Source organism: Dendrobates tinctorius, unplaced genomic scaffold, assembly GCF_039654945.1.
Source record: "Dendrobates tinctorius isolate UK_male_01 unplaced genomic scaffold, ASM3965494v1 ptg000168l, whole genome shotgun sequence".
Taxonomy (NCBI): domain Eukaryota; kingdom Metazoa; phylum Chordata; class Amphibia; order Anura; family Dendrobatidae; genus Dendrobates; species Dendrobates tinctorius.
In genome coordinates this window covers 1632029-1659893 of record NW_027361835.1, presented here as the reverse complement: position 1 = coordinate 1659893, position 27865 = coordinate 1632029, and the positions used below count along the sequence as shown (strand labels likewise).

The 27865-nt window shown below is 48.2% G+C and overlaps 1 long non-coding RNA gene across 1 annotated transcript in view; it reads right to left on the bottom strand.

The window, feature by feature from the left end:
* The window catches only part of LOC141053712 (uncharacterized), a 239029-nt gene that overhangs the window by 192900 nt on the left and 18264 nt on the right, over positions 1–27865 (bottom strand). The window contains exon 2 of the long non-coding RNA XR_012221257.1: positions 25479–25584. This is a non-coding gene — a long non-coding RNA (uncharacterized lncRNA). The remainder of the gene's footprint in view (positions 1–25478; positions 25585–27865) is intronic.

Here is a 27865-nt window from a genome sequence, read left to right as displayed (position 1 = left end):
ACATTACACACCACAGATTACTATTATAAAAGGGCAGCACAAGGGTCAGCAGCAGAGCCAGTACTCATGTAAAAGGGCAGCACAAGGGTCAGCAGCAGATCCAGTGCTCATGTAAATGGGCGGCACAAGGGTCAGCAGCAGATCCAGTGCTCATGTAAAAGGGCGGCACAAGGGTCAGCAGCAGAGCCAGTGCTCATGTAAAAGGGCAGCACAAGGGTCAGCAGCAGATCCAGTGCTCATGTAAATGGGCGGCACAAGGGTCAGCAGCAGAGCCAGTGCCCATGTTAAAAGGCAGAACAAGGGTCAGCAGCAGATCCAGTGCTCATGTAAAAGGGCGGCACAAGGGTCAGCAGCAGATCCAGTGCTCATGTGAAAGGGCGGCACAAGGGTCAGCAGCAGAGCCAGTGCTCATGTAAAAGGGCGGCACAAGGGTCAGCAGCAGAGCCAGTGCTCATGTAAAAGGGCGGCACAAGGGTCAGCAGCAGAGCCAGTGCTCATGTTATTACTGTACTAGAGGTTTCAAGTAAGGAACCAATGACAGCAACACACACACTCGTCTCAGGGCGCCCCAAAGCGGCACGCTCACACTCGTCTCAGAGCGCCCCACAGCGGCACGCTCACACTCGGCTCAGGGCGCCCCACAGCGGCACGCTCACACTCGGCTCAGGGCACCCCACAGCGGCAAGCTCACACTCGGCTCAGAGCGCCCCACAGCGGCACACTCACACTCGGCTCAGGGCGCCCCACAGCGGCACGCTCACACTCGGCTCAGGGCGCCCCACAGCGGCACGCTCACACTCGGCTCAGGGCGCCCCACAGCGGCACGCTCACACTCGGCTCAGGGCGCACCACAGTGGAACGCTCAGGGTGCCTGGAAAGACACAGAGCTCTTTCTGGTGTGCCGACCCAAACAATTCAGTTCCCCAAAAAGAGCTGGAATGCCCCTCAGTAAAATGAAGCCGCTTCCACCATCGCTCCCAGCTGAGGAACAGCAACCATTGCCTCATACAAAGCACACTGGGAACAGGGGCATACGGGTTAGAAGTGCTGGGCTCTTAGAAATATATTGTACTAGCGTTAAGCTAGTGGGAATGTTTAGTTTGCAAAAGAGAAGACTGAGAGGAGACTTAATAGCTGTCTACAAATATCTAAAGGGCTGTCACATTGTAGAAGGATCAACTTTATTCTCATTTGCACAAGGAAAGACTAGAAGCAATGGGATGAAACTGAATGGGAGGAGACACAGATTAGATATTAGAAAAAGCTTTTTGACAGTTAGTGATCAATGAGTGGGACAGGCTGCCACGAGAAGTGGTGAGTTCTCCTTCAATGGAAGTCTTCAAACAGAGGCTGGACAGACATCTGACTGGGATGATTTAGCAAAACCTGCTTTGAGCAGGGGGTTGGACCAGATGGCCCAGGAGGTCCCTTCCAACTCTACGATTCTATGATTCTAAGCACAGAGTCAGCTAGGAGTAAGCAGTAAGGACGATGGTCACAGAGGAGCACCGCCTGGGATGAAGGCCTCATCTATTACAGGCTTTGTTTCATTTCAGGTGTTTAATGAAGAATATTCAGAATTGAGAGTCCTCAGTGGTTGATGCTTTTTAATGGCGAACTGAAAAGATGGTGACACATTGCAGCTTTCCAGACTCCTCAGGTCTCTTCTCGGAAACTTGCAATGTGTTACAATCTCTTCAGTTCACCATTAAAAGGCATCAACCACTGAGGACTCTCAATCCTGAATATTATTCCATCTACTGGCTAACACGGTGCAGAGATATAGGTGTTTAATGAGCCGCTCACAAGCCGCGGTGTAGAGCGCAGCGTCCGCTGCCTGCTCTTTCCTCCGGCGCTGCAGAACACTAAACATTTTCCACCTCTGGCCAGAAGCGCAGCTCTGAAGTTACAGAGCAGAATTATGATGGCGTTTTAAGAGCTATGTTTTAGCTAACTGCCAATATATTAGTACAGGATGGAAGGTGTTTGTACTCAGGATAATAAGTAATGGTTGATTGGTCAAGAGAGGTCAACACTTGTATTATTCTGTGTAAACATCGCAGCGAGCGCTCCCTGGAACATTATTATTTCACTGGAAAATCCCAACTGTCAGAGAGTAAACGAGCCGCCAGACTGTGCACGTGATTACAATGTCATTCTTCTACCTTGTAGCGGCTGAGAAGAATGTGCTGCTTGCATGCTACAATCCTTACACCGCGCACCAAGAAACATGGGACTATGACCCCACCACCGGAGCACAGGGACCTAGGGGTACCCGAGTCACAGGGTAACGGGGCCTGACTGCAGGACAGTGTAGACACAGAACGCACTGTCCCATGGGCACAGATTGACAATGCCTGATTTTTGGACTACTGCTGTATTATATGTCAGACACCTTCATCAATAGCTCTGAAATTTATGGTTAAAGGAACTGTAACGTGCACCACATCTATACATGGTAAGTAGAGCACGCTTACTCGCGCATCACTAGTTCTCACCCATGTGCCGCAGTGGACATCCGGAGCCATCAGGGGAGCGTCTCCTGCCCCCCGATATCTTCCAGCACTGGATAAGACCTTATTGCACTTTTTCTGGTTTTCTGGCCTCCTTCACTTATCTACACGGGGAGTCATCATGTCGCAGCCACTATTTTGGTAAGTTTAGCGCAACTTGTCCAATTTTTTTGTATCATAAATTCCTACTTTATCTTCTGTAAAGCCAGTGGCTTGAAAAACACCCCAAATTGTCCCAGCAAGTGTCCTCTGTAAATGGGGTGCACCGACGGAATATGCGACCAGGAGTTTTCTCCACAAACTCATTATCATGGGACACAGCCGGAAAGCTTCTACATTCAGCGTCTCATTCTGCGCTCTCCCTTGGGCTGGGGCGTTCTCCTTTAACCCCATGATGATGTGACTACATCGCCACTGCAGGACGCACTTTTTCTCATTTTCTGAGGGCTTATTTTTTTTACTGGACATATAATGTACATCTTATGAAAGTGAAAGACAGAGAAAGGGAAAGAATCCATCTTAACCCATGGGGGTTTAAGGACACAACTTGATTTTGCAGATTGTTATGGTGATATGATTTTTTTTTCCTCCGAGCTTTACAAATTTTGCACCACTAAAATATTTTCTATAAAAATCCCTTATGGGGCATTCCATGGTAACTTACATTCACAAGCCAAACACTGAGTTAATAATGGCTACAGACTGTTCTTTGAAGGCAGGCACACAAATGAGTGAATGTGTATCGTACATTACACTATTCTCAATAAATTTCAACACAGTTTGATTTTTCAAGACTATAAATAAAATACAGTGTTATTACTTGGTAACTTACAACACAATGTAGTAACTTACGTTACAAAGTTGATGGTAACTTACGTTACAATACCATTACTTCATATGAGAAGTAAAGTTATTGTAACGTAAGTTACTGTGTTGTAACGTAAGTTACCATGGAATGACCCTTATGTGGAAAGCAAAAATTAGCAAAACACCAGTATTTTTTGTTTTTTCTCTTTAAAACTCATTGGCACACGATTCTTAATAAACTTGGCACATTTTTTCGCCAGAAAATGAGTTCTCAGTGTTGCGGATGGCTGCATCGCTCTCACTCACAGGTAAAGCGGAGAGCTGCACGCGCCGCTACATCTGGCGCACTTTTAGATACAACCTTCTGTCTGGTGCCCTTACCCTACAATCCTGCTGGATCGATGCTTCAAACATATTTTGCCAATTTTCAAAAAGCCGCAATTCATCAATTTCTCTTAAATCTAACTTGCATAACTAACCACAGCACTTCTCAAAAGTGGAAGCAGCAGCATAAAGTAGTAAAAGTCTCACATTTGAGTGAAAACTACAGCGCAATAAAATCTGCAGTTTTCAGCTTAAATATAACTTGCCCCCATAAGGTGGTGAAAGACAAATGCCAAAACTCTGGTGCAGTCACCGCAAAACATCTGCCCCCATCGGATCAGAGCCATCAAACTGCCTTTAGCAGCCACCAATCACAGAGCGGCTTGCATCTCATTCTGAGCTGCTGAAAACATGGAAGCTGTGCTGTGATTGGTTGCATTTTCTTTTGGACAGCTTCATATACAGTTAATGTGCAAAATAATAATTGTCTGACATCACAAATGTGTTTCGTTACTGTTTTTGGCAGAAAACATGATACAACATGAGAAAAAACACTGACTTGATGTAGGCAAGTCACGGGCAACGAACAGAATCAGCAGCCACGACATGCACACTGCTAATTGTGTGCTATTGACTTTTAATTAAAGGGGGGTGTCCTAATTAATAGCTGCGTGGAGTTCAATTAGTGAGATCATTCATTCTGTTAAGACACAGGTGTCAATTAGGGCCCGTATTTAGGATGTCGTACCTGCTGGTTTTAGCCCGTGATCAGTGAGTAAATTGGGTCGTTCCAGACTTGTACCGAAGAGAAAAAACTTTGATCACAAAGAAGAGAAAACATAAAGAAGTGCAAAAAATAATTAGCTGCTCAGTTAAATAGATTCCCAATGCATTAAAATGGCACAAAAAAACCAAAAAAACAGAATCACGTGGTAGATAGGAAAAGAAATACGAAAAACCACAGAGATGGAAGAATCACAAGACGGGCAAAGAAGAACCCAAGAAAAGGTCAGTTACCTGCGAGTCCTGCAACCACTAGAAGACGCCTACGAGAAGCCGATCTGCAAGAAACTCGCCGAAAGAACCACGGCTGAAAAAAGAGACGCGGCGGAAAGGTTGCAAGGAGAAAACCAAGAAACAGGCAGAGATGCTTAGCTGTATAGACAGGCCTCAATACATCTGCACTAAGCAGGGTGCAGCAGACCCAAGTAAAATGGCACAGGTGCAATAATACCAAATGAGACAGCCAACCTACAGTCAGGGACTGGCCGTGTGCCACACCAGTGCAAAAACTGTGGTTTCTCTGATCCCATGACGGCACCACGGAGAGAGGGGCTCCGCCCCACGGGGACAGGAAACCTACCGATAAAGAGGCGGTACCTCTCTCCCGCATCAGTTGTTTTACAGAGCATTAACGGAACCTCAGCCTAATACTAACACAACACTCTAAGAAAAAGGAATTTCTATCATTATTAAACTGCGTAGAGGAGACACCACCTGACTTTCTGACTAAACTGTATTTACAATAAGCGCGCACCCCACGCGTGTAGGGAGGGAATATACGGGTGCCGTCATGGGATCAGAGAAATATCATTAACGGTAAGTAACTACGATTTTCTCCTTCCCCAATGACGGCACCACGGAGAGAATTGCAGAGACTATTGGGGGGGACCGCTGCCTCCAGCACAATTCTAGCAAAGGTTAGATCTGAGGAGGTGGCTAGGTCCAGCCGATAGTGGTTGAAGGAGAGGACCAAGTAGCGGCTCTACATATCTGCTCTCTCTGCCCAGGAAGTTGACTCCGCTCTTGTGGAATGGGCCATTATTCTGCCTGGGATGTCCGTGCCTTCTGACGAGTACGACAAGGTGATGGCGTCCCTTGTCCACCTCGCCTGCGTGCTCTTTGATGCCTTTCGCCCTTTCTTTGGCCCCTGGAAGCAGACAAAAAGAGACCTATCCTTCCTATACTCCCTGGTTGCCGCTAAGTATTCCATTAGGCATCTCCTGACATCTAATGTGTGCAATGTGGTCTCTTCTCCCTTGTTTTTGGGATTGGGGCAAAAGGAGGGGAGGGAGATTTCCTGAGTTCTGTGGAATCGGGACGCTACCTTCAGCAGATAGGCTGGGTCTGTCCTAAATACCACCCTGTCATCCAGAATCTGTGTGAATGGAGGAAAGGCTGACAGGGCCTGGATGTCGCTAATTCTACAGGCCTATGTGAGGGCTACCAGGAGGGAGGTCTTGAGAGATATTAATTTTTTGCGGTGCTTCCTGCAAAGGCTCAAAGGGGGGCTTGGTCAGGGCTGAGAGTACCAAGTTTAGATCCCAGGGAGGGATGTTTAGGGAAGACACGGGCCTGGATCTACTGACTGCCTTAATGAACCTGGACACCCAACGATTCCCTGCCAAGTCACAGTTGTATAGGGCCCCCAGGGCTGCCACTCGAACCTTTAGTGTGCTGGTAGCTAGGCCTTGCTCTAAGCCCCTTTGTAGGAACTCTAAGATCTTTGATATGGGTACCTTCCCCTTTGGACTAGCCTTTGATACTGAAAGGAACTTCCTCCAGACCCTCCCATACTGTTCAGTGGTTATCTGCTTCCTGCTTCGTAGTAGCGTGGATACTAAATTTTGGGAGAAGCCTCTGTTGATTAATAGAGCCCTTTCAAATTCCAGGCCGTCATATGTAGGTTCTCCGCCTGAGGGTGCAGTACTGGGCCCTGGGAGAGTAAGTTCGGGATATCCGGGAGGACCCAAGGATCGGAGATGGACATTCTCCTCAACCAAGAGAACCACGTCCTTCTCGGCCAGAAGGGGGCTATTAATATTACCCTTGCTTTGTCCTCCCGAATCTTCCTCAGAACTGATGGAATTAAGGCTATTGGCGGGAACGCATATGCAAGGGGAAAGTGCCAGGGGATCATAAGGGCGTCCAGGGCTATCGGGTCCCCGGATGGGTCTATGGAACAGAATGTTTTCACTTTCCGATTCGTCTTGTTGGCGAATAGGTCTATGTTGGGTTTCCCCCATAGCTTTGTGATCTGATTGAAAACTTCCTGGTTCAGCTCCCATTCGCCCTGTCTCAGCTGTGTGCGACTTAAAAAGTCCACCATCACATTGTCTGACCCTTTTATGTGTAATGCCGTTAGTGAACCTAGGTTCCCCTCTGCAAAGTGGAAAATTGACTTTGTCATGTCCATAAGGGTACGGGATCTCATGCCCCCCTGATGATTTAAGTAAGCAACTACAGTGCTGTTGTCCGAGAACACTCTTACGTGGTGGCCTCTGAGGGGGTTTAGAAAATACAGGAGGGCGCGCTTCACCGCTAATAGCTCCTACATATTCGAGGAGGCTGTCTTTTCGTTTTCTGTCCAGGCTCCTTGTGCTGCCTGGTTGTCCCAGTGAGCCCCCCACCCCCTGGGGCTTGCATCTGGAGTAAGGATCTGAGAGACCGGTATCCCCCAAGGAACCCCCCTGGATAGGTTGGATGGTTTCGTCCACCACTGTAGAGAGCGAGCTGTTACGGGTGAGATGTTTAACTGCTCTTCTAAATTCCCGTGAAGAGAAATTTCTGCCTCTAGTATCTCCCCCTGGAGATCTCTTGTATGAGCTTGGGCCCACTGGACAGCTGGTAGGCAGGCTGTCATTGAGCCGAGCAAGGACATGGCCTTCCTGAGTGTCAGTGTCTGTGTTATTGCTCCTGTTGCTAGCTGCTCTATGTGTAGCCTTTTCCCTTCGGGGAGGCGGCACTCCTGCCTGATGGAATCTATGGTTATGCCCAAATATTCTTGGAATTGGCTCGGAATTAACCGAGATTTCGGTAGGTTCAGCAGCCAACCTAGGTTGGACAAAGATTCCATAGTCTGGTTCAACTGGTCTCTGCAATGACCGGAGGAGTTGCCTACTACTAGGAAGTCGTCCAAGTATGGGACTATTAGGACCTCCTGTTGTCTCAAGTGTGCCATAACCTCCGATATGATTTTCGTGAATACTCTCGGGGCGATGGCCAGCCCGAATGGGAGGGCTTTGAATTGGTAAAGCTTTATTTCTCCCCCTATTGTGACTGCTATTCTGGGAAACCGGCGGTAGTCCGTGTGTATGAGGACGTGATAGTATGCGTCTTTCAAGTCGAGTACCGTCATGTAACAAGCTGGAAACAATATCTTTACTGCAGATTTTATTGTTGCCATCTTGAATGGAGGAATCACTAGGCATTTGTTTAACCTTTTTAGGTTCACTATCGTCCTGAACGTCCCATCTGGTTTCTTCCACAAGAAGATAGGGGAATAAAAGCCTTCTCCTTTTTCTTGGTGGGGAACCTCCTGCAACACCGCTTTCTCCACCAGGGTCTGAATCTCTTGTTGTACTGCAACTTGCTCTTCTATCAACTGCCTCTGTGGGGTCACTACGAAAGAGGGTTTGGGTGAGGTGTGGAATTTTAATTTGAGACCTGTCTCTACGATGCTTAGGATCCAGGAACTGCTTGATATCTTTTCCCAGGTCGGGAAGAAGAGACTCAATCTTCCCCCTACCTGGGAGACACCTTCATTGGGGTTGCTTCTTGTCTGCTGGTTTCCCGAACATGAACCCCTTCCCTTTGCCTCTTCCATCTTCCCACTTGTCCTGGGAGTTTTTAGGTGGCTTCCTTTGGATAAATTTCCTGCTCCGAAAACGTTTGAAAGGGAAATTGGATGGGTTAGGGAAAGACTTCTTTTTATCCCCTGCTTTCTCAAGTATATCGTCCAGTGTAGGCCCGAAAAGGAATTCACCTTCACAGACGATGGAGCACAACTTTGTTTTTGTTTGCAGGTCTCCCATCCAGCACTTGAGCCATAGAGCCCTTCGTGCTGCATTCGAGAATGAGGCTGCCCTGGCTGTCAACCTGATTGAATCTGCGGATGCGTCCGCTAGAAATGCCGCTGCTCCTCTCATTAACGGGACGGAGTCCAGAATTGCTCCCCTTGGCGTTTTGTTCCGTAGTTGGTCGTCCAGCTGGTCAGGCCACACCATCAGGGCTCTGGCTGTGCAAGTGGCAGCTATAGCGGGTTTTAGTCCACCTCCGGCTGCTTCCCAGGCTCCTTTTAGGAATGTATCCGCTTTTTTATCAATAGGGTCTTTCAGTGTCCCCATGCCCTCGAATGGCAGAGAAAATTTTTTCGAGGCTTTTGCTATGGCTACATCCACTTTCAGTGCCTTGTCCCAAAACGAGGAGCTTGGCTCCTCAAAGGGGTATTTCCTTTTTGGTGCTAGGAGGCCCTTTTTCTCTGGCCTTTTCCACTCCCTCTGTATAAGCGCCTGGATTTTATCGTTCATGGGAAAAGACCTCCTCTTCTTCTGCTCCAACCCACTAAACATGGCATCCTGGATGGTTCTTTTAGGCCTGGTGTCTACTAGCCCCATAGTGGTTCTGATAGCCTTTAAGTTATAGGGAATATAGGGAAGCAGCTGCGACCTTCATCCGCAGAGGACGAGGAGCCGGATGACGGGCTATCTGTGTCTGATGAAGAAGATCCGCTCTCCCTTTCACTAGGATCTGACTCGGGCTCCTTTCTTTTGGGTTTCTTATGCTTTTTGCTTTTTCCCTGAAGGGTTTTGATGGTGTTCTCTACCTGGTGGGCAATTAGGGCTCTAAGGTCAGAAGCGAACCCCGGGGATTCCTTGTATATTGAATGTTCAATGCAGGACTGGCAGAGCCTTTTTTCCCATGCCGTGGGGAGCTCCTCCATACAAAGCGGGCAAATCTTGAGGTTGGACTTCTGTGTGCACTTCTTCCCCTATAAGAGAAGGAGGACAGGCCCTAATTACAGCATACACGTTCACGTAGTCCACTTACCCGCCACACCGAAGAAGGATACCGAATCAGACGTGGGCCCCGGATCTGCACGCGGCTTGTCCTTTGGGGCCCCTGCCCCCCCCCCCCCCCGGACTAGTCCCGACGGCTGCTGCTGCCGTGTCGCTGTGACTGCTTCTTGGTCTCCTTCTTATGGTGCTGCTGCGGTGACAGCTGCTGCTCTTCTGGCTCGATGCTCATGGCTCCAGGTGACAGGCTGCGCTATGCCCCCTGTGCGCTTTTAAAGGGAATCTGTCACCCCTTTTTTGAGCTATCATATAATGATATCCTTCAATTGTGTGTCACATAAGGATTCTCTTAGTACTTTTGCTTCCCCCTGACCCCGCACCTTTCATGCTTAAATACCTTGTTTATATCGGTTCAGATGTATGTAAATTGCCGCTGTCGGTCCGCTGGGCGGGGCTTATTCACCTGCTCCCCCCCCTTCCCTGTCTTGCTCTCTGCATTTCTTCTTGTGTAGATAAATAATGTGTATGTGGCTGGCTGTCTCATTTGGTATTATTGCACCTGTGCCATTTTACTTGGGTCTGCTGCACCCTGCTTAGTGCAGATGTATTGAGGCCTGTCTATACAGCTGAGCATCTCTGTCCGTTTCCTGGTTTTCTCCAGATTATTGGAGAATCTTTTCCACTTTCTGTGTTTTTTTGGGAAAAGGTTGTAACCTTCACCAAAGAACAGACTGACCTAAAGAGATGTGGCGGAACCTTCTATGGATAAAGGAGAGCCGCAGACCTGGTGAGACCACCCCTAAACACTGGATTCAGGCCACAGGACACCAAGGACTGCAAAACAGGGCGGTGCGAGCTCATTGGGCTGGGCGAGCACAGTGGTCCGGGCCAGCACATCGATCCGGCCACGTTTCTCATCCCATACTATGGGGTTGGGTCCATTTATCGCAGACCAGGAACCATGGACCACTGTGAATATTCACAATACTTAGACAGGCCACACTCTCGAAATGGACAATGACCCCAAACACCCGAGCAAGTGGGTGACATCCTGGGTCCAGACCATCAAGACTGATGTTCTGAGAAGGCCGCCTGATCCCCAGACCTCCGTCTCATGGAGAATTCGGAAGCGACATCAAAGACCCGTGTGATGTTGTCCGGTCAGCGTGGGCTGCATATCTGTCTGCGAGGGTCCGAGGTTAGGTGACTGCAGGCCGAGGTTAGGTGACTGCAGGCCGAGGTTAGGTGACTGCAGGCCGAGGTTAGGTGACTGCAGGCCGAGGTTAGGTGACTACAGGCCGAGGTTAGGTGACTGCAGGCCGAGGTTAGGTGACTGCAGGCCGAGGTTAGGTGACTGCAGGCCGAGGTTAGGTGACTGCAGGCCGAGGTTAGGTGACTGCAGGCCGAGGTTAGGTGACTGCAGGCCGAGGTTAGGTGACTGCAGGCCGAGGTTAGGTGACTGCAGGCCGAGGTTAGGTGACTGCAGGCCGAGGTTAGGTGACTGCAGGCCGAGGTTAGGTGACTGCAGGCCGAGGTTAGGTGACTGCAGGCCGCACAGATATAGAGCCAATATCAGGAATGAAGGTCAGACAGCGAAATATGAGATCAGAGATTAACAGAAAAACTGTATACGGAGGCACACTGATTACACTGTATACGGAGGCACACTGATTACACTGTATACGGAGGCACACTGATTACACTGTATACGGAGGCACACTGATTACACTGTATACGGAGGCACACTGATTACACTGTATACGGAGGCACACTGATTACACTGTATACGGAGGCACACTGATTACACTGTATACGGAGGCACACTGATTACACTGTATACAGAGGCACACTGATTACACTGTATACGGAGGCACACTGATTACACTGTATACGGAGGCACACTGATTACACTGTATACGGAGGCACACTGATTACACTGTATACGGAGGCACACTGATTACACTGTATACGGAGGCACACTGATTACACTGTATACGGAGGCACACTGATTACACTGTATACGGAGGCACACTGATTACACTGTATACGGAGGCACACTGATTACACTGTATACGGAGGCACACTGATTACACTGTATACGGAGGCACACTGATTACACTGTATACGGAGGCACACTGATTACACTGTATACGGAGGCACACTGATTACACTGTATACGGAGGCACACTGATTACACTGTATACGGAGGCACACTGATTACAGTGTATACGGAGGCACACTGATTACACTGTATACGGAGGCACACTTATTACACTGTATACAGAGGCACACTGATTACACTGTATACGGAGGCACACTGATTACAGTGTATACGGAGGCACACTTATTACACTGTATACGGAGGCACACTGATTACACTGTATACGGAGGCACACTGATTACACTGTATACGGAGGCACACTGATTACACTGTATACGGAGGCACACTGATTACACTGTATACGGAGGCACACTGATTACACTGTATACGGAGGCACACTGATTACACTGTATACGGAGGCACACTGATTACACTGTATACGGAGGCACACTGATTACACTGTATACGGAGGCACACTGATTACACTGTATACGGAGGCACACTGATTACACTGTATACGGAGGCACACTGATTACACTGTATACGGAGGCACACTGATTACACTGTATACGGAGGCACACTGATTACACTGTATACGGAGGCACACTGATTACACTGTATACGGAGGCACACTGATTACACTGTATACGGAGGCACACTGATTACACTGTATACGGAGGCACACTGATTACACTGTATACGGAGGCACACTGATTACACTGTATACGGAGGCACACTGATTACACTGTATACGGAGGCACACTGATTACACTGTATACGGAGGCACACTGATTACACTGTATACGGAGGCACACAGATTACAGTGTATACGGAGGCACACAGATTACAGTGTATACGGAGGCACACTGATTACACTGTATACGGAGGCACACTGATTACACTGTATACGGAGGCACACTGATTACAGTGTATACGGAGGCACACTGATTACAGTGTATACGGAGGCACACTGATTACAGTGTATACGGAGGCACACTGATTACAGTGTATACGGAGGCACACTGATTACAGTGTATACGGAGGCACACTGATTACAGTGTATACGGAGGCACACTGATTACAGTGTATACGGAGGCACACTGATTACACTGTATACGGAGGCACACTGATTACACTGTATACGGAGGCACACTGATTACACTGTATACGGAGGCACACTGATTACACTGTATACGGAGGCACACTGATTACACTGTATACGGAGGCACACTGATTACAGTGTATACGGAGGCACACTGATTACAGTGTATACGGAGGCACACTGATTACACTGTATACGGAGGCACACTGATTACACTGTATACGGAGGCACACTTATTACACTGTATACAGAGGCACACTGATTACACTGTATACGGAGGCACACTGATTACACTGTATACGGAGGCACACTTATTACACTGTATGCGGAGGCACACTGATTACACTGTATACAGAGGCACACTGATTACACTGTATACAGAGGCACACTGATTACACTGTATACAGAGGCACACTGATTACACTGTATACGGAGGCACACTGCTTACACTGTATACGGAGGCACACTGATTACACTGTATACGGAGGCACACTGATTACACTGTATACGGAGGCACACTGATTACACTGTATACGGAGGCACACTGATTACACTGTATACGGAGGCACACTGATTACACTGTATACGGAGGCACACTGATTACACTGTATACGGAGGCACACTGATTACACTGTATACGGAGGCACACTGATTACACTGTATACGGAGGCACACTGATTACACTGTATACGGAGGCACACTGATTACAGTGTATACGGAGGCACACTGATTACAGTGTATACGGAGGCACACTGATTACACTGTATACGGAGGCACACTGATTACACTGTATACGGAGGCACACTTATTACACTGTATACAGAGGCACACTGATTACACTGTATACAGAGGCACACTGATTACACTGTATACGGAGGCACACTGATTACACTGTATACAGAGGCACACTGATTACACTGTATACGGAGGCACACTGATTACACTGTATACGGAGGCACACTGATTACACTGTATACGGAGGCACACTGATTACACTGTATACGGAGGCACACTGATTACAGTGTATACGGAGGCACACTGATTACACTGTATACGGAGGCACACTTATTACACTGTATACAGAGGCACACTGATTACACTGTATACGGAGGCACACTGATTACACTGTATACGGAGGCACACTTATTACACTGTATGCGGAGGCACACTTATTACACTGTATGCGGAGGCACACTGATTACACTGTATACAGAGGCACACTGATTACACTGTATACAGAGGCACACTGATTACACTGTATACGGAGGCACACTGATTACACTGTATACGGAGGCACACTGCTTACACTGTATACGGAGGCACACTGCTTACACTGTATACGGAGGCACACTGATTACACTGTATACGGAGGCACACTGATTACACTGTATACGGAGGCACACTGATTACACTGTATACGGAGGCACACTGATTACACTGTATACGGAGGCACACTGATTACACTGTATACGGAGGCACACTGATTACACTGTATACGGAGGCACACTGATTACACTGTATACGGAGGCACACTGATTACACTGTATACGGAGGCACACTGATTACACTGTATACGGAGGCACACTGATTACACTGTATACGGAGGCACACTGATTACACTGTATACGGAGGCACACTGATTACACTGTATACGGAGGCACACTGATTACACTGGAGGCACACTGATTACACTGTATACGGAGGTAACTGGGATTACACTGTATACGGAGGCAACTGGGATTACACTGTATACGGAGGTAACTGATTACACTGTATACGGAGGTAACTGGGATTACACTGTGTACGGAGGTAACTGGGATTACACTGTACGGAGGTAACTGGGATTACACTGTGTACGGAGGTAACTGGGATTACACTGTGTACGGAGGTAACTGGGATTACACTGTGTACGGAGGTAACTGGGATTACACTGTGTACGGAGGTAACTGGGATTACACTGTGTACGGAGGTAACTGGGATTACACTGTGTACGGAGGTAACTGGGATTACACTGTGTACGGAGGTAACTGGGAATACACTGTGTACCAGGGCTGTGGAGTCGGTAAGCCAAACCTGCGACTCCGACTCCTCAATTTCCCTTACACCGACTCCGACATATATTTCTTATATTTAAGTGAAAAATGTATTGTAGTACAATGTGAACATCAGACATTTAATCATTTCTATGATCAATAATCAAGATATTTAGATAGAACATAATATCTATTTATTGGAATACAACTTTAGAACACAAAACTGTAATAAATTGTAAATATGTAATACACTGTATAATATCGATTACACACATACGGTACAGACTAAAGTTTGGACACACCTTCTCATTCAAAGAGTTTTCTTTATTTTCATGACTATGAAAATTGTAGATTCACTCTGAAGGCATCAAAACTATGAATTAACACATGTGGAATTATATAACTAAAGTGTGAAACAACTGAAAATATGTCTTATATTCTAGATTCTTCAAAGTAGCCACCGTTTGCTTTGATTTCTGCTTTGCACACTCTTGGCATTCTCTTGATGAGCTTCAAGAGGTAGTCACCGGAAATGGTCTTCCAACAGTCTTGAAGGAGTTCCCAGAGAGGCTTAGCACTTGTTGGCCCTTTTGCCTTCACTCTGCGGTCCAGCTCACCCCAAACCATCTCGATTGGGTTCAGGTCTGGTGACTGTGGAGGCCAGGTCATCTGGCGTAGCACCCCATCACTCTCCTTCTTGGTCACATAGCCCTTACACAGCCTGGAGGTGTGTTTGAGGCCATTGTCCTGTTGAAAAATAAATGATGGTCCAACTAAACGCAAACCGGACGGAATAGCATGCCGCTGCAAGACGCTGTGGTAGCCATGCTGGTTCAGTATGCTTTCAATTTTGAATAAATCCCCAACAGTGTTACCAGCAAAGCCCCCCCACACCATCACACCTCCTCCTCCATGCTTCATGGTGGGAACCAGGCATGTAGAGTCCATCCGTTCACCTTTTCTGCATCGCACAAAGACATGGTGGTTGGAACCAAAGATCTCAAATTTGGACTCATCAGACCAAAGCACAGATTTCCACTGGTCTAATGTCCATTCCTTGTGTTCTCTAGCCCAAACAAGTCTCTTCTGCTTGTAGCCTGTCCTTAGCAGTGGTTTCCAGCAGCTATTTTACCATGAAGGCCTGCTGCACAAAGTCTCCTATTAACAGTTGTTGTAGAGATGTGTCTGCTGCTAGAACTCTGTGTGGCATTTACCTGGGCTCTAATCTGAGCTGCTGTTAACCTGCGATTTCTGAGGCTGGTGACTCGGATGAACTTATCCTCCGCAGCAGAGGTGACTCTCGGTCTTCCTTTCCTGGGCCGGTCCTCATGTGAGCCAGTTTCTTTGTAGCGCTTGATGGTTTTTTTCCCAATTTTTCGGACTGATTGACCTTCATTTCTTAAAGTAATGATGGCCACTCATTTTTATTTACTCAGCTGCTTTTTTCTTGCCATAATACAAATTCTAACAGTCTATTCAGTAGGACTATCAGCTGTGTATCCACCAGACTTCTGCACAACACAACTGATGGTCCCAACCTCATTTATAAGGCAAGAAATCCCACTTATTAAACCTGACAGGGCACACCTGTGAAGTGAAGACCATTTCCGGTGACTACCTCTTCAAGCTCATCAAGAGAATGCCAAGAGTGTGCAAAGCAGAAATCAAAGCAAAAGGTGGCTACTTTGAAGAACCTAGAATATAATGCTGTGTGCACACGCTGCGGATTCCGCTGCGTTTCCGCAGCGGTTTTGGCCGCTGCGGACACGCAGCAGTTTTAGCTGCGGTGTACAGTACCATTCATTTGAATCGAAAAACAAAAAACGCTGTGCCGGCGCTGCGGAAAAAACCGCGCGGATTTGCTGCGGTTTTGAGTCCGCAGAAAGAATTGCATGTCAATTCTTTCTGCGGAAACCGCTGCGGGTTCCTATCTCCACCATTGTGGAGATAGTGAATCCGCAGGACCAAACCGCAGGCAAAACCGCAGATAATCCGCAGGTCTTTGGACCTGCGGATTATCTGCGGTTTTTGCAAAATCCGTGCGGATTAATCCGCAGCGTGTGAACGTGGCCTAAGACATATTTTCAGTTGTTTCACACTTTTTTGTTAATTCTATAATTTCACATGTGGTAATTCATAGTTTTGATGCCTTCAGAGTGAAGCTACAATTTTCATAGTCATGAAAATAAAGAAAACGCTTTGATTGAGAAGGTGTGTCCAAACTTTTGGTCTGTACTATATATATATATATATATATATATATATATATATATATATATATATATATACACACACACACATACATATATACACACACACACTATGACTTATCTCGGCTAAGATAAAGCCTATATCCTCAGGCTACATTCACACTATGGTGGTAGCCGGGATCAAACCTAGGGGGGGGCAGAATCTCATACTGTTCCGCAGAACCTCATACTGCACACCTCAGCTGCTGCAGAGCCTCATACTTCCCACCCCTACACTTGAAAATAAAGCCTGCACCTTAAGAAGATGTGGTGAATGCAGTCTATTTATTCCAACTATCAATTGATGTTGATGTGTTACTAAAGACGAGCAATGCCTGTCCTGGGCGTCCTTTTGGGCAGCTATGAGGTGCACCTGACTAGTGCTAAAAAAAAAAAAGGAGTGTTAAGTCTGTGTGCTACCCAGATTTCATTCTTTTTGGTACAGATAAGATATGGAGACAGATATGGATAAATGGATATATAGATAGAGCAGATTTCTAATCTGCTTTTGATATTGAAAACATTATCTATGAGCTCAAAAACCTTTCAGGTGATGCGGTTTTTTAAAAATCTGATCGGCTTTTGCAGCTGAAAAACGTATCCTCAAAAAACGCAGGAAAAGCGCTGTGTGTGAATGTAGCCTTAGATCAGGAATAGAACAGCCATTTATAGGACATTTCATAACTTTCCCAAATTCCTGTGAAAAAATATTCAGCACATTCTGCATTGAATTACTGTACCCAATTTATTATATATTTTAGGAGTCTGAGTCGGTCCATTTTATACTGACTCCAACTCCGACTCCACCAAAATGAGCACCGACTCCGACTCCACAGCCCTGCTGTGTACGGAGGTAACTGGGATTGCACTCTATACGGAGGTAACTGGGATTGCACTCTATACGGAGGTAACTGGGATTGCACTCTATACGGAGGTAACTGGGATTGCACTCTATACGGAGGTAACTGGGATTGCACTCTATACGGAGGTAACTGGGATTGCACTCTATACGGAGGTAACTGGGATTGCACTCTATACGGAGGTATCTGGGATTGCACTCTATACGGAGGTATCTGGGATTGCACTCTATACGGAGGTAACTGGGATTGCACTCTATACGGAGGTAACTGGGATTGCACGCTATACGGAGGTAACTGGGATTGCACGCTATACGGAGGTAACTGGGATTGCACTCTATACGGAGGTAACTGGGATTGCACTCTATACGGAGGTAACTGGGATTGCACTCTATACGGAGGTAACTGGGATTGCACTCTATACGGAGGTAACTGGGATTGCACTCTATACGGAGGTAACTGGGATTGCACTCTATACGGAGGTAACTGGGATTGCACTCTATACGGAGGTAACTGGGATTGCACTCTATACGGAGGTAACTGGGATTGCACTCTATACGGAGGTAACTGGGATTGCACTCTATACGGAGGTAACTGGGATTACACTCTATACGGAGGTAACTGGGATTACACTCTATACGGAGGTAACTGGGATTACACTCTATACGGAGGTAACTGGGATTACACTCTATACGGAGGTAACTGGGATTACACTCTATACGGAGGTAACTGGGATTACACTCTATACGGAGGTAACTGGGATTACACTCTATACGGAGGTAACTGGGATTACACTCTATACGGAGGTAACTGGGATTACACTCTATACGGAGGTAACTGGGATTACACTCTATACGGAGGTAACTGGGATTACACTCTATACGGAGGTAACTGGGATTACACTCTATACGGAGGTAACTGGGATTACACTCTATACGGAGGTAACTGGGATTACACTCTATACGGAGGTAACTGGGATTACACTCTATACGGAGGTAACTGGGATTACACTCTATACGGAGGTAACTGGGATTACACTCTATACGGAGGTAACTGGGATTACACTGTATACGGAGGTAACTGGGATTACACTGTATACGGAGGTGTTACGTGTTACAGAACCACTCAGCACCCAGAATATGCTGTGCAGTTATATGTATGTATAATGGGTTCTATGCATCAGCCCACAGGCTGCGCCCCTGGGCAGAGGGGACACGATATTCTCCTTTTGTCCGCCTTCCTCCCACCTTTGTAATTCCCACAGTAAACATCGGCAGGCTCCAGCCACCTGCGGCTTTTGTAATGTATGTCTGGCCTGCCGCTTTTCTATTGGCCTGCCCTCTGTATCTGTGTGATATATTCTGTGTCCTGCGAGTAAAGTGTTGTCAGACTGGAAATACGTGGAGAAGCAGTGATCTTTTATATGCGCCCATGTAACCAAGGAATTCCAGCCAGCGTCATTCATTCAGACTCCAGCCAACGCAGAGCGGACCTCCGAAAACACGGGGTGGTACTGAAAGAGGTACCCCAGCTTGGAAGACCCCGTTACACTGGTGGCAGACAGCGGGATTTGATACCCCTTCTACAGGAGGAAAGGAGTGAATGGAAAATAACTACCAGAAGTTAAAGAGGACTACATTAAAAGATCTGGTGGAAGCCCGAGGGTTAATTGCCAGCAACAAAACAAAAGCGGATTTGATAGCAGCCATCATGGAACACGACAGTGCAGCGCCCCCCAATGTGAACGTGGAGGAGACCGAATTCCAGAGGGAGGTAAAGAACAGACTGGCGTTCTATGGCCTAAACCCTGAAGTAGAGATCATATGAGAGGTGATGGCTGATGTGCGTACTGATCTGAAGGAAAAGATGGCCGAGCGGACCAGGATAGAGCTAGCCAAGATGGAGATGGCAGAGCGGACCAAAGTGGAGCTGGCCAAGATGGAGATGGCAGAGCGGAGAGAGGAGAGTCAGCGAGCAGGGGGAGCTCTGGCCTTCGACCAGGTACCTTCAACAGTAAGCCACAAAAAGATCCAGTATAATGCCTTCCGACAGTTGGAGGAGGCAGAGGAAGACATTGATGGCTTTCTGCAGGACTTTGAGCGGCAGTGTGCCCTTCATCAAGTGAAGCCGGAGGAACGGGTTCAGATTCTGGCCAGCAAGTTGACAGGCCGGGCAGCGGACGCCTATCGCACGGTACCTGATGAGGACTGTATGGACTATGAGCGGATCAAAGAAGTGATCTTGGCCCGGTATGCGCTGACACCAGAGGCCTACCGCCAAAAGTTCCGCGGGCTTATAAAACGCGTAACCGATACCCACGCTGAATGGGCCTGTAAATTACGGCGGTCACTGCTACAGTGGGTACAAGGGAGCCAAGCAACCACTAAGGAGGACGTCCTCCAGCTCTTCCTGTTAGAACGATTCTTTAATGGACTAAACCCCGAGACACAAGAATGGCTTCGGGACAGGCGGCCAACGACTCTTGAGGAAGCCGCTCGTCTGGCCGATGAACATCATGATGCCAGGAGGCCGCAGTTCTCCGGATCAAAGGTGGTCACTAGGGGCCCGCCCATGGACCTGGAGGGCCCCAAACCACCGAAGATTGTAGGGGGACCAGCTAGAAACCCGGCCTACCACAGTCCCCCTGGGGCACGATGCCACACCTGTCATCAGCTGGGCCACCTGCAAAGACAATGTCCCAATCGGACTCAGCATACCCAGTGGCCAAAGGCGGGAACAGCTACCTTCGGCTGGGCTGCTGTACACTGCTACCAAGGCGAAGCTGACCCGGCATTGGGGGCTACGACTAACCAAGGGGAGGAAGAGATGGAGGAAGTGCTGCATGAAGTAGACCCCGTGCAGGCAGATAATCGACAACAGCATCGACAGGTCGTGTGGGTTAATGGGAAACGTATGCAGGGACTAAGAGATTCCGGGGCAACTTTGACCCTTGTGAAGCCTCATCTCGTCAGGGACCAAGAGAAGACGGACCGGAAAGTGGCAGTCCGTGTAGCAGGGAGAGCTATACATCGACTGCCCACTGCCAGGATTCACCTGAACTGGGGAGTCGGGAATGGCCTTGTTGAGGTCGGCTTGATGGAGGATTTGCCTGCAGACGTCTTGCTGGGAAATGACTTGGGGCCCATGTTGTCTGCATTCTCGGTGGCCCCTCTGGCTGAGACCTATCCTGTGACCACCCGGAGACAAGCTCGAGCTGCGGAGGCGGAATCACACTCAGAGGAGGCCCAGGTAAGACATCCCAGCCCTGCACGTATTCCCATAGCCAGACACATTTCTTGGGCCACCCCAGATGAATTTAAGAGGGAGTTACTTGAGGATCCTTCATTAGAGGGATATCGTGGGAAGGCACAGGAGGGGAGAGGAGTACTGGAAGGGGAACAGTTTGTATGGAAGCAGGGACTCCTCTACCGGATCACAGAGCAGCACCACACAGGGACGAGCCCCACTATAAAACGACAGCTGGTAGTTCCCAAGAAGTATAGGCAGGAGCTACTGCGAATCTCTCATGATATACCCTCAGCCGGGCACTTCGGCGTCAGTCACAAAACTTCTTTTGGCCGGGGGTAACCTATGATGTTCGTCAGTACTGCCAGACCTGTGACAGTCGTCAGCGCATTGGCAAGAGGGGGGATCGTTGCAAGGCCAAATTACGCCCCCTCCCCATTGTGGAGGAACCATTTAGCCAAGTAGCGGTCGATCTGATAGGGCCATTAGCCAAACCCAGTCCGTCAGGGAAAAAGTATATATTGACAGTGGTAGATTATGGCCCACGGTATCCAGAGGCGGTTGCGTTACCTAACATACTGGCAGAGACGGTGGCGGCCGCCCTGCTCCAGGTTTTCTCACGGGTCGGATTTCCCCGGGAGATTATCTCGGACCAGGGTACCCAGTTTACAGCAGAGGTGACCAACCAACTGTGGAAGCTGTGCGGCATAAAGTCCATTAAAAGTGCCCCGTACCACCCGCAAACCAATGGGTTGTGTGAACGCTTTTACGGGACATTAAAACAGCTCATTGGGACTTTTACCAGGACCTACAGGGACTGGGAGAAATTCTTGCCACACCTCCTGTTTGCCTATCGGGAGGTGCGACAAGAGATACAAGAGATGTTGCGTTTAGGGGTCATTGAAGAGTCAGATAGTCCCTGGGCATCCCCCATAGTGTTAGTGCCCAAGAAGGATGGGTCTACCCGGTTTTGTGTAGACTATCGTAGGCTCAATGAGAAAACAGTGACGGATGCATACCCCATGCCGCGTGTGGATGAGTTGTTAGACCGGCTGGGGGGGGCAAAGTATTTGACCACCATCGATCTATGCAAAGGCTACTGGCAGATTCCCCTTAGTCCTGACGCTATTCCCAAGTCGGCATTAGTCACCCCGTTCGGCTTATTCCAGTTTCGAGTTATGCCATTCGGGATGAAGAATGCCCCGGCGACCTTCCAAAGGCTGGCTGACCGGCTTCTGGATGGTCTCCAGGACTATGCTTGTGCCTACCTGGACGACATCGCCATCTACAGTGCGACATGGGAAGAGCATCTAAATCACCTAGAGACAGTATTGGACAGGATCCACCAGGCCGGAATCACCCTGAACCCAAACAAGTGTCACGTGGGCAAAGCAGAGGTTCAGTATTTAGGGCAATGGGTGGGAAGTGGGAAACAGCGACCAGAACCAGCCAAGATTGAGGCCATAGCCAAACGGCCCATCCCACGCACTAAAACCCAGGTCATGGCGTTTCTAGGGACAGCGGGGTATTACAGGAAATTCGTTCCCAATTACAGCAGCGTAGCCAAGCCCCTTACTGATCTGACCCATAAGAACCAACCCCGCCAGGTAACCTGGGCCCCAGAGTGTGAGGAAGCCTTCCACCAACTAAAGGACGTCCTCACTAATACCCCTGTATTGGCCGCACCCGATCCAACTAAACGTTTCCTGGTTCACACAGACGCTTCTATGTTTGGATTGGGGGCAGTACTGAGCCAAGTCAGGCAGGACGGCCAAGAACACCCGGTAGCTTACCTGAGTCGGAAACTACTGCCCCGTGAAGTAAGCTATGCGGCCATCGAGAAGGAGTGCCTGGCAGTAGTATGGGCACTCAAGAAGTTGCAACCATATTTGTATGGACGACAGTTTTCCCTCCTAACGGACCATAATCCCCTAGTCTGGCTTAATCGGGTCTCCGGAGACAACGCCAGATTGCTGCGGTGGAGTTTAGCCCTACAACCTCTGGACTTCACCATCCACCACAGACCCGGCAAACAAAACGGTAACGCCGATGGATTAAGTCGACAAACGGAACTTGTACCAACCCCATAAACTTCGGTCATCCCCAAACCGATCCGTTAAGGATCAGACTGTGTATGCCGATCGCGTCGCTGAAAAGGGGGAGCCGTGTTACAGAACCACTCAGCACCCAGAATATGTTGTGCAGTTATATGTATGTATAATAGGTTCTATGTGAGATGCATGTCCCTAATGCATCAGCCCACAGGCTGCGCCCCTGGGCAGAGGGGACACGATATTCTCCTTTTGTCCGCCCTCCCCCCACCTTTGTAATTTCCACAGTAAACATCGGCAGGCTCCGGCCACCTGCGGCTTTTGTAATGCATGTCTGGCCTGCCGCTTTTCTATTGGCCGGCCCTCTGTATCTGTGTCATATATTCTGTGTCCTGTGAGTAAGGCTAAGTGCACACGTGGATTTTCCTCCTGCGGATTTTTCCGCGCAGATTTGAAGAAATCCGCAGGCCAAATGACCTGCATTTTTCCTGCGGATTTCTTCCTGTTTTTGTGCGGTTTTCTTGCGTTTTTTGTGCGGTTTTCCACTGTGGTTTTCCCCCTGTGGATTTGGAGAATGGAGCAGGTGGAAAACCGCACAAAAGAAGTGACATGCTGCATTTTTTGTACCGCGCGGAAAAAACCGCAGAGTCTGCACAGCGGTTTTTTTTTTGCATTGATTTACATTGTACTGTAAATCACTTTGCGATTCCGCAGCGTTTCTGCGCGGTAAAATCCGCTGCGGATCCGCAGGAAAAATGCATCGTGTGCACATGGCCTAAAGTGTTGTCAGACTGACACGGGGTGGTACTGAAAGAGGTACCCGAGATTGGAAGACCCCGTTACAGGAGGTAACTGGGATTACACTGTATACAGAGGTAACTGGGATTACACTGTATACGGAGGTAACTGGAATTACACTGTATACGGAGGTAACTGGGATTACACTGTATACAGAGATAACTGTGATTACACTGTGTATGGAGAAAACTGTGATTACACTGTATACGGAGGTAACTAGGATTACACTGTGTACGGAGGTAACAGGTATTACACTGTATACGGAGGTAACAGGAATCACACTGTATACGGAGGTAACAGGAATCACACTGTATACGGAGGTAACAGGAATTACACTGTATACGGAGGTAACAGGAATTACACTGCATACGGAGGTAACAGGAATTACACTGTATACGGAGGTAACAGGAATTACACTGTATACGGAGGTAACTGGAATTACACTGTATACGGAGGTAACTGGGATTACACTGTATACAGAGATAACTGTGATTACACTGTGTATGGAGAAAACTGTGATTACACTGTATACGGAGGTAACTAGGATTACACTGTGTACGGAGGTAACAGGTATTACACTGTATACGGAGGTAACAGGAATTACACTGTATACGGAGGTAACAGGAATTACACTGTATACGGAGGTAACAGGAATTACACTGTATACGGAGGTAACAGGAATTACACTGTATACGGAGGTAACAGGAATTACACTGCATACGGAGGTAACTGGGATTACACTGTATGCGGAGGAAAGCGTGATTACACTGTATACGGAGGTAACTGGGATTACACTGTATATGGCGGTAACTGATTACACTGTATACAGAGGTAACTGGGATTACACTGTATACGGCGGTAACTGGGATTACACTGTATACGGCGGTAACTGGGATTACACTGTATACGGCGGTAACTGGGATTACACTGTATACGGTGTTAACTGGGATTACACAGTATACGGCGTTAACTGGGATTACACTGTATACGGAGGTAACTGGGATTACACTGTATACGGAGGTAACTGGGATTACACTGTATACGGAGATAACTGTGATTACACTGTGTACGGAAAAAATGGGATTACACTGTACGGAGGTAACTGTGATTACACTGTATACGGAGGTAACTGTGATTACACTGTATACGGAGGTAACTGTGATTACACTGTATACGGAGGTAACTGTGATTACACTGTATACGGAGGTAACTGTGATTACACTGTATACAGAGATAACTGTGATTACACTGTGTATGGAGAAAACTGTGATTACACTGTATACGGAGGTAACGGATTACACTGTATACGGAGGTAACTGGGATTACACTGTGTACGGAGGTAACTGTTTATTGGGGCTCAGCTTTCCTCCCTTGTTTTAACCACACCGCCATTATTCTGCACATAGCTGACACATGGGCAGGCAGAACACTGACGTTTTGCAGGATATTATTCATTATTAGGCAATCCTACACTCCATCACCTCCACGGCTGTCCCAGCAACGGTACACAGTCACACAGACCTGCTCTGTGACTGCACACCAAACATGGCCAACAACCAGTCACACACCACAGCGACGGCAGCACCGGAGACATCGTCCTACCTTATCACTGAGACATCGCGATTTGTTTCTTGCAAAAAGGTGAAATGTGCACTGGGTGATGGAAGAGATTCAGGGAAATCCTACCCGTCACCATCAGGAAACGGATCTGAAAAACATGAGGAACTTTATATAATGTGCAAAGAAAGGTCTTAGAATACAGATATACCAGGAAAAGATGTACAGGCAGGTAGTCAGAGGAGTGGGGCTGGAGTATAAGGGGTGTGGCCTCATCATTATGAGTGATGTCATCACCGGGGCGGGGGCTGGAGTATAAGGGGTGTGGCCTCATCATTATATCAGTGATGTCATCACCAGGGGTGGGGCTGGAGTATAAGGGGTGTGGCCTCATCATTATATCAGTGATGTCATCACCGGGGCGGAGCTGGAATATAAGGGGTGTGGTCTCATCATTATATCAGTGATGTCATCACCGGTGGTGGGGCTGGAGTATAAGGGGTGTGGTCTCATCATTATATCAGTGATGTCATCACCGGGGTGGGGCTGGAGTATAAGGGGTGTGGTCTCATCATTATATCAGTGATGTCATCACCGGGGCGGAGCTGGAGTATAAGGGGTGTGGTCTCATTATATCAGTGCTGTCAGAGTAAATTGAGCATTTGGTTAGTTTTTGGTCTTGCAGATTTTATATATCCTCTTTTTGGCATTCAGTTTGGTGGACAAAACTATTAATACAGTCCCGTGTGGTCTACATGCGTTTTTAGTGAATTTCTGGAGCAGTTTTTTTTACCTGTGCATTTTCTGCACATAAAACTCAACATACAGGGGCTTCTCACAACATTAGAATATCATCAGAAAGTGAATTTATTTCAGCTCTTCAATACACACAGTGACTCTCCTCTATTCTATAGAGTCATTACACACAGAGTGATCTATGTCACGGGTTTATTTCTGGTAATGTTGGTGATTATGGCTTACAGCCAATGAGAACCCAAAAGTCATTATCTCAGTAACATAGAATACTTTATAACACCAGCTGGTAAAATGATTGTAAAATCTGAAATCTTGTCCTCCTGAAATGTCTGATCAGTAAATGCCCTCAATACTTGGTCGGGGCTCCTTCTGCATCAATTACTGCATCAATGCGGCGTGGCGTGGAGGCGATCAGCCTGTGCCACTGCTGAGGGGTTATGGAAGCCCAGGTTGCTTTGATCGCAGCCTTCAGCTCGTCTGCATTGTTGGGTCTGGTGTCTCTCATCTTCTTCCTGACAATACTCCATAGATTCTCTATGGGGTTACGGTCAGGTGAGTTTGCTGCCAATCAAGCCCAGTGATACTGTTGTGTGTACACCTGGTATTGGTACTTTTGGCAGTGTGGACAGGGGCCAAGTCCTGCTGGAGAATGACATTTCCATCTCCATAAAGCTTGTCGGCACGGGGAAGCATGAAGTGCTCTAAAATGTCCTGGTAGACGGCTGCGCTGACTTTGGTCTTGATAAAACACAATGGACTTATACCAGTCATTGCGCCCTCTGACCTGAACGTCACAGTCCGAGGACGCAGAGGACAGAGCGGCGCGCGGAGGTGGAACGGGGACCGGTGAATATTGCACTGCTCCCCGTCCTCCCCCCGTCATACTCACCCCCTCCTGGCACACGGTCTCTGCAGCACCCCTGCTTCTTCCATGATCTCTTCGAGATTTCAGTGGTCACGTGGTACCGCTCATTAAAGTCATGAATATGTGCATATTCATGACTTTAGTGAGTGGTACCACGTTATCGCTGAACGCAGGAAGAGCTGGGCCGCAGAGACCATGGAAGACACAAGGGGCTGCAGAGACCGCGCCAGGAGGGGGTGAGTATGATCTCTGACACCCGCGCTTCCCCTCGCCCGCCAACCCCCGGTATATGACTCGAGTATAAGTCTAGAGGGGCACTTTCAGCCTTAAAAATTGGGCTGAAAATCTCGGCTTACACTCGAGTATATACAGTAATTATTTATGGGTACGTGTTTATTTTTAACCCCTTTCTGCCATGAGACGTACTATCCCGTCCATGTGCCCTGGGACTTAATTCCCAAGGACGGGATAGTACGTCTAATGCGATCAGCGGCGCCCACGTGGTGAGCGCCGCTGATCGCGGCCGGGTGTCAGCTGATTATCACAGCTGACACCCGACACAATGTGTCAGGGGCGGTCACGGACCGCCCCCAACACGTTAACCCCTTGTACACCGCGATCAAACACGATCGCGGTGTACCGGGGGTTAAAGGGAAGCATCGGCTTCCCTGAGTCCCCCACGGCAGCGCAATGTGCAGCTCTGCGGCGGGGGGCTCTTTCCCTACAGGCCCCCGGATCCAAGATGGCGACGGGGGCCTTCAGGGGCCTATAGGGAGCCGACTTCCTCACTGCCTGCAAAGCGCAGGCATGA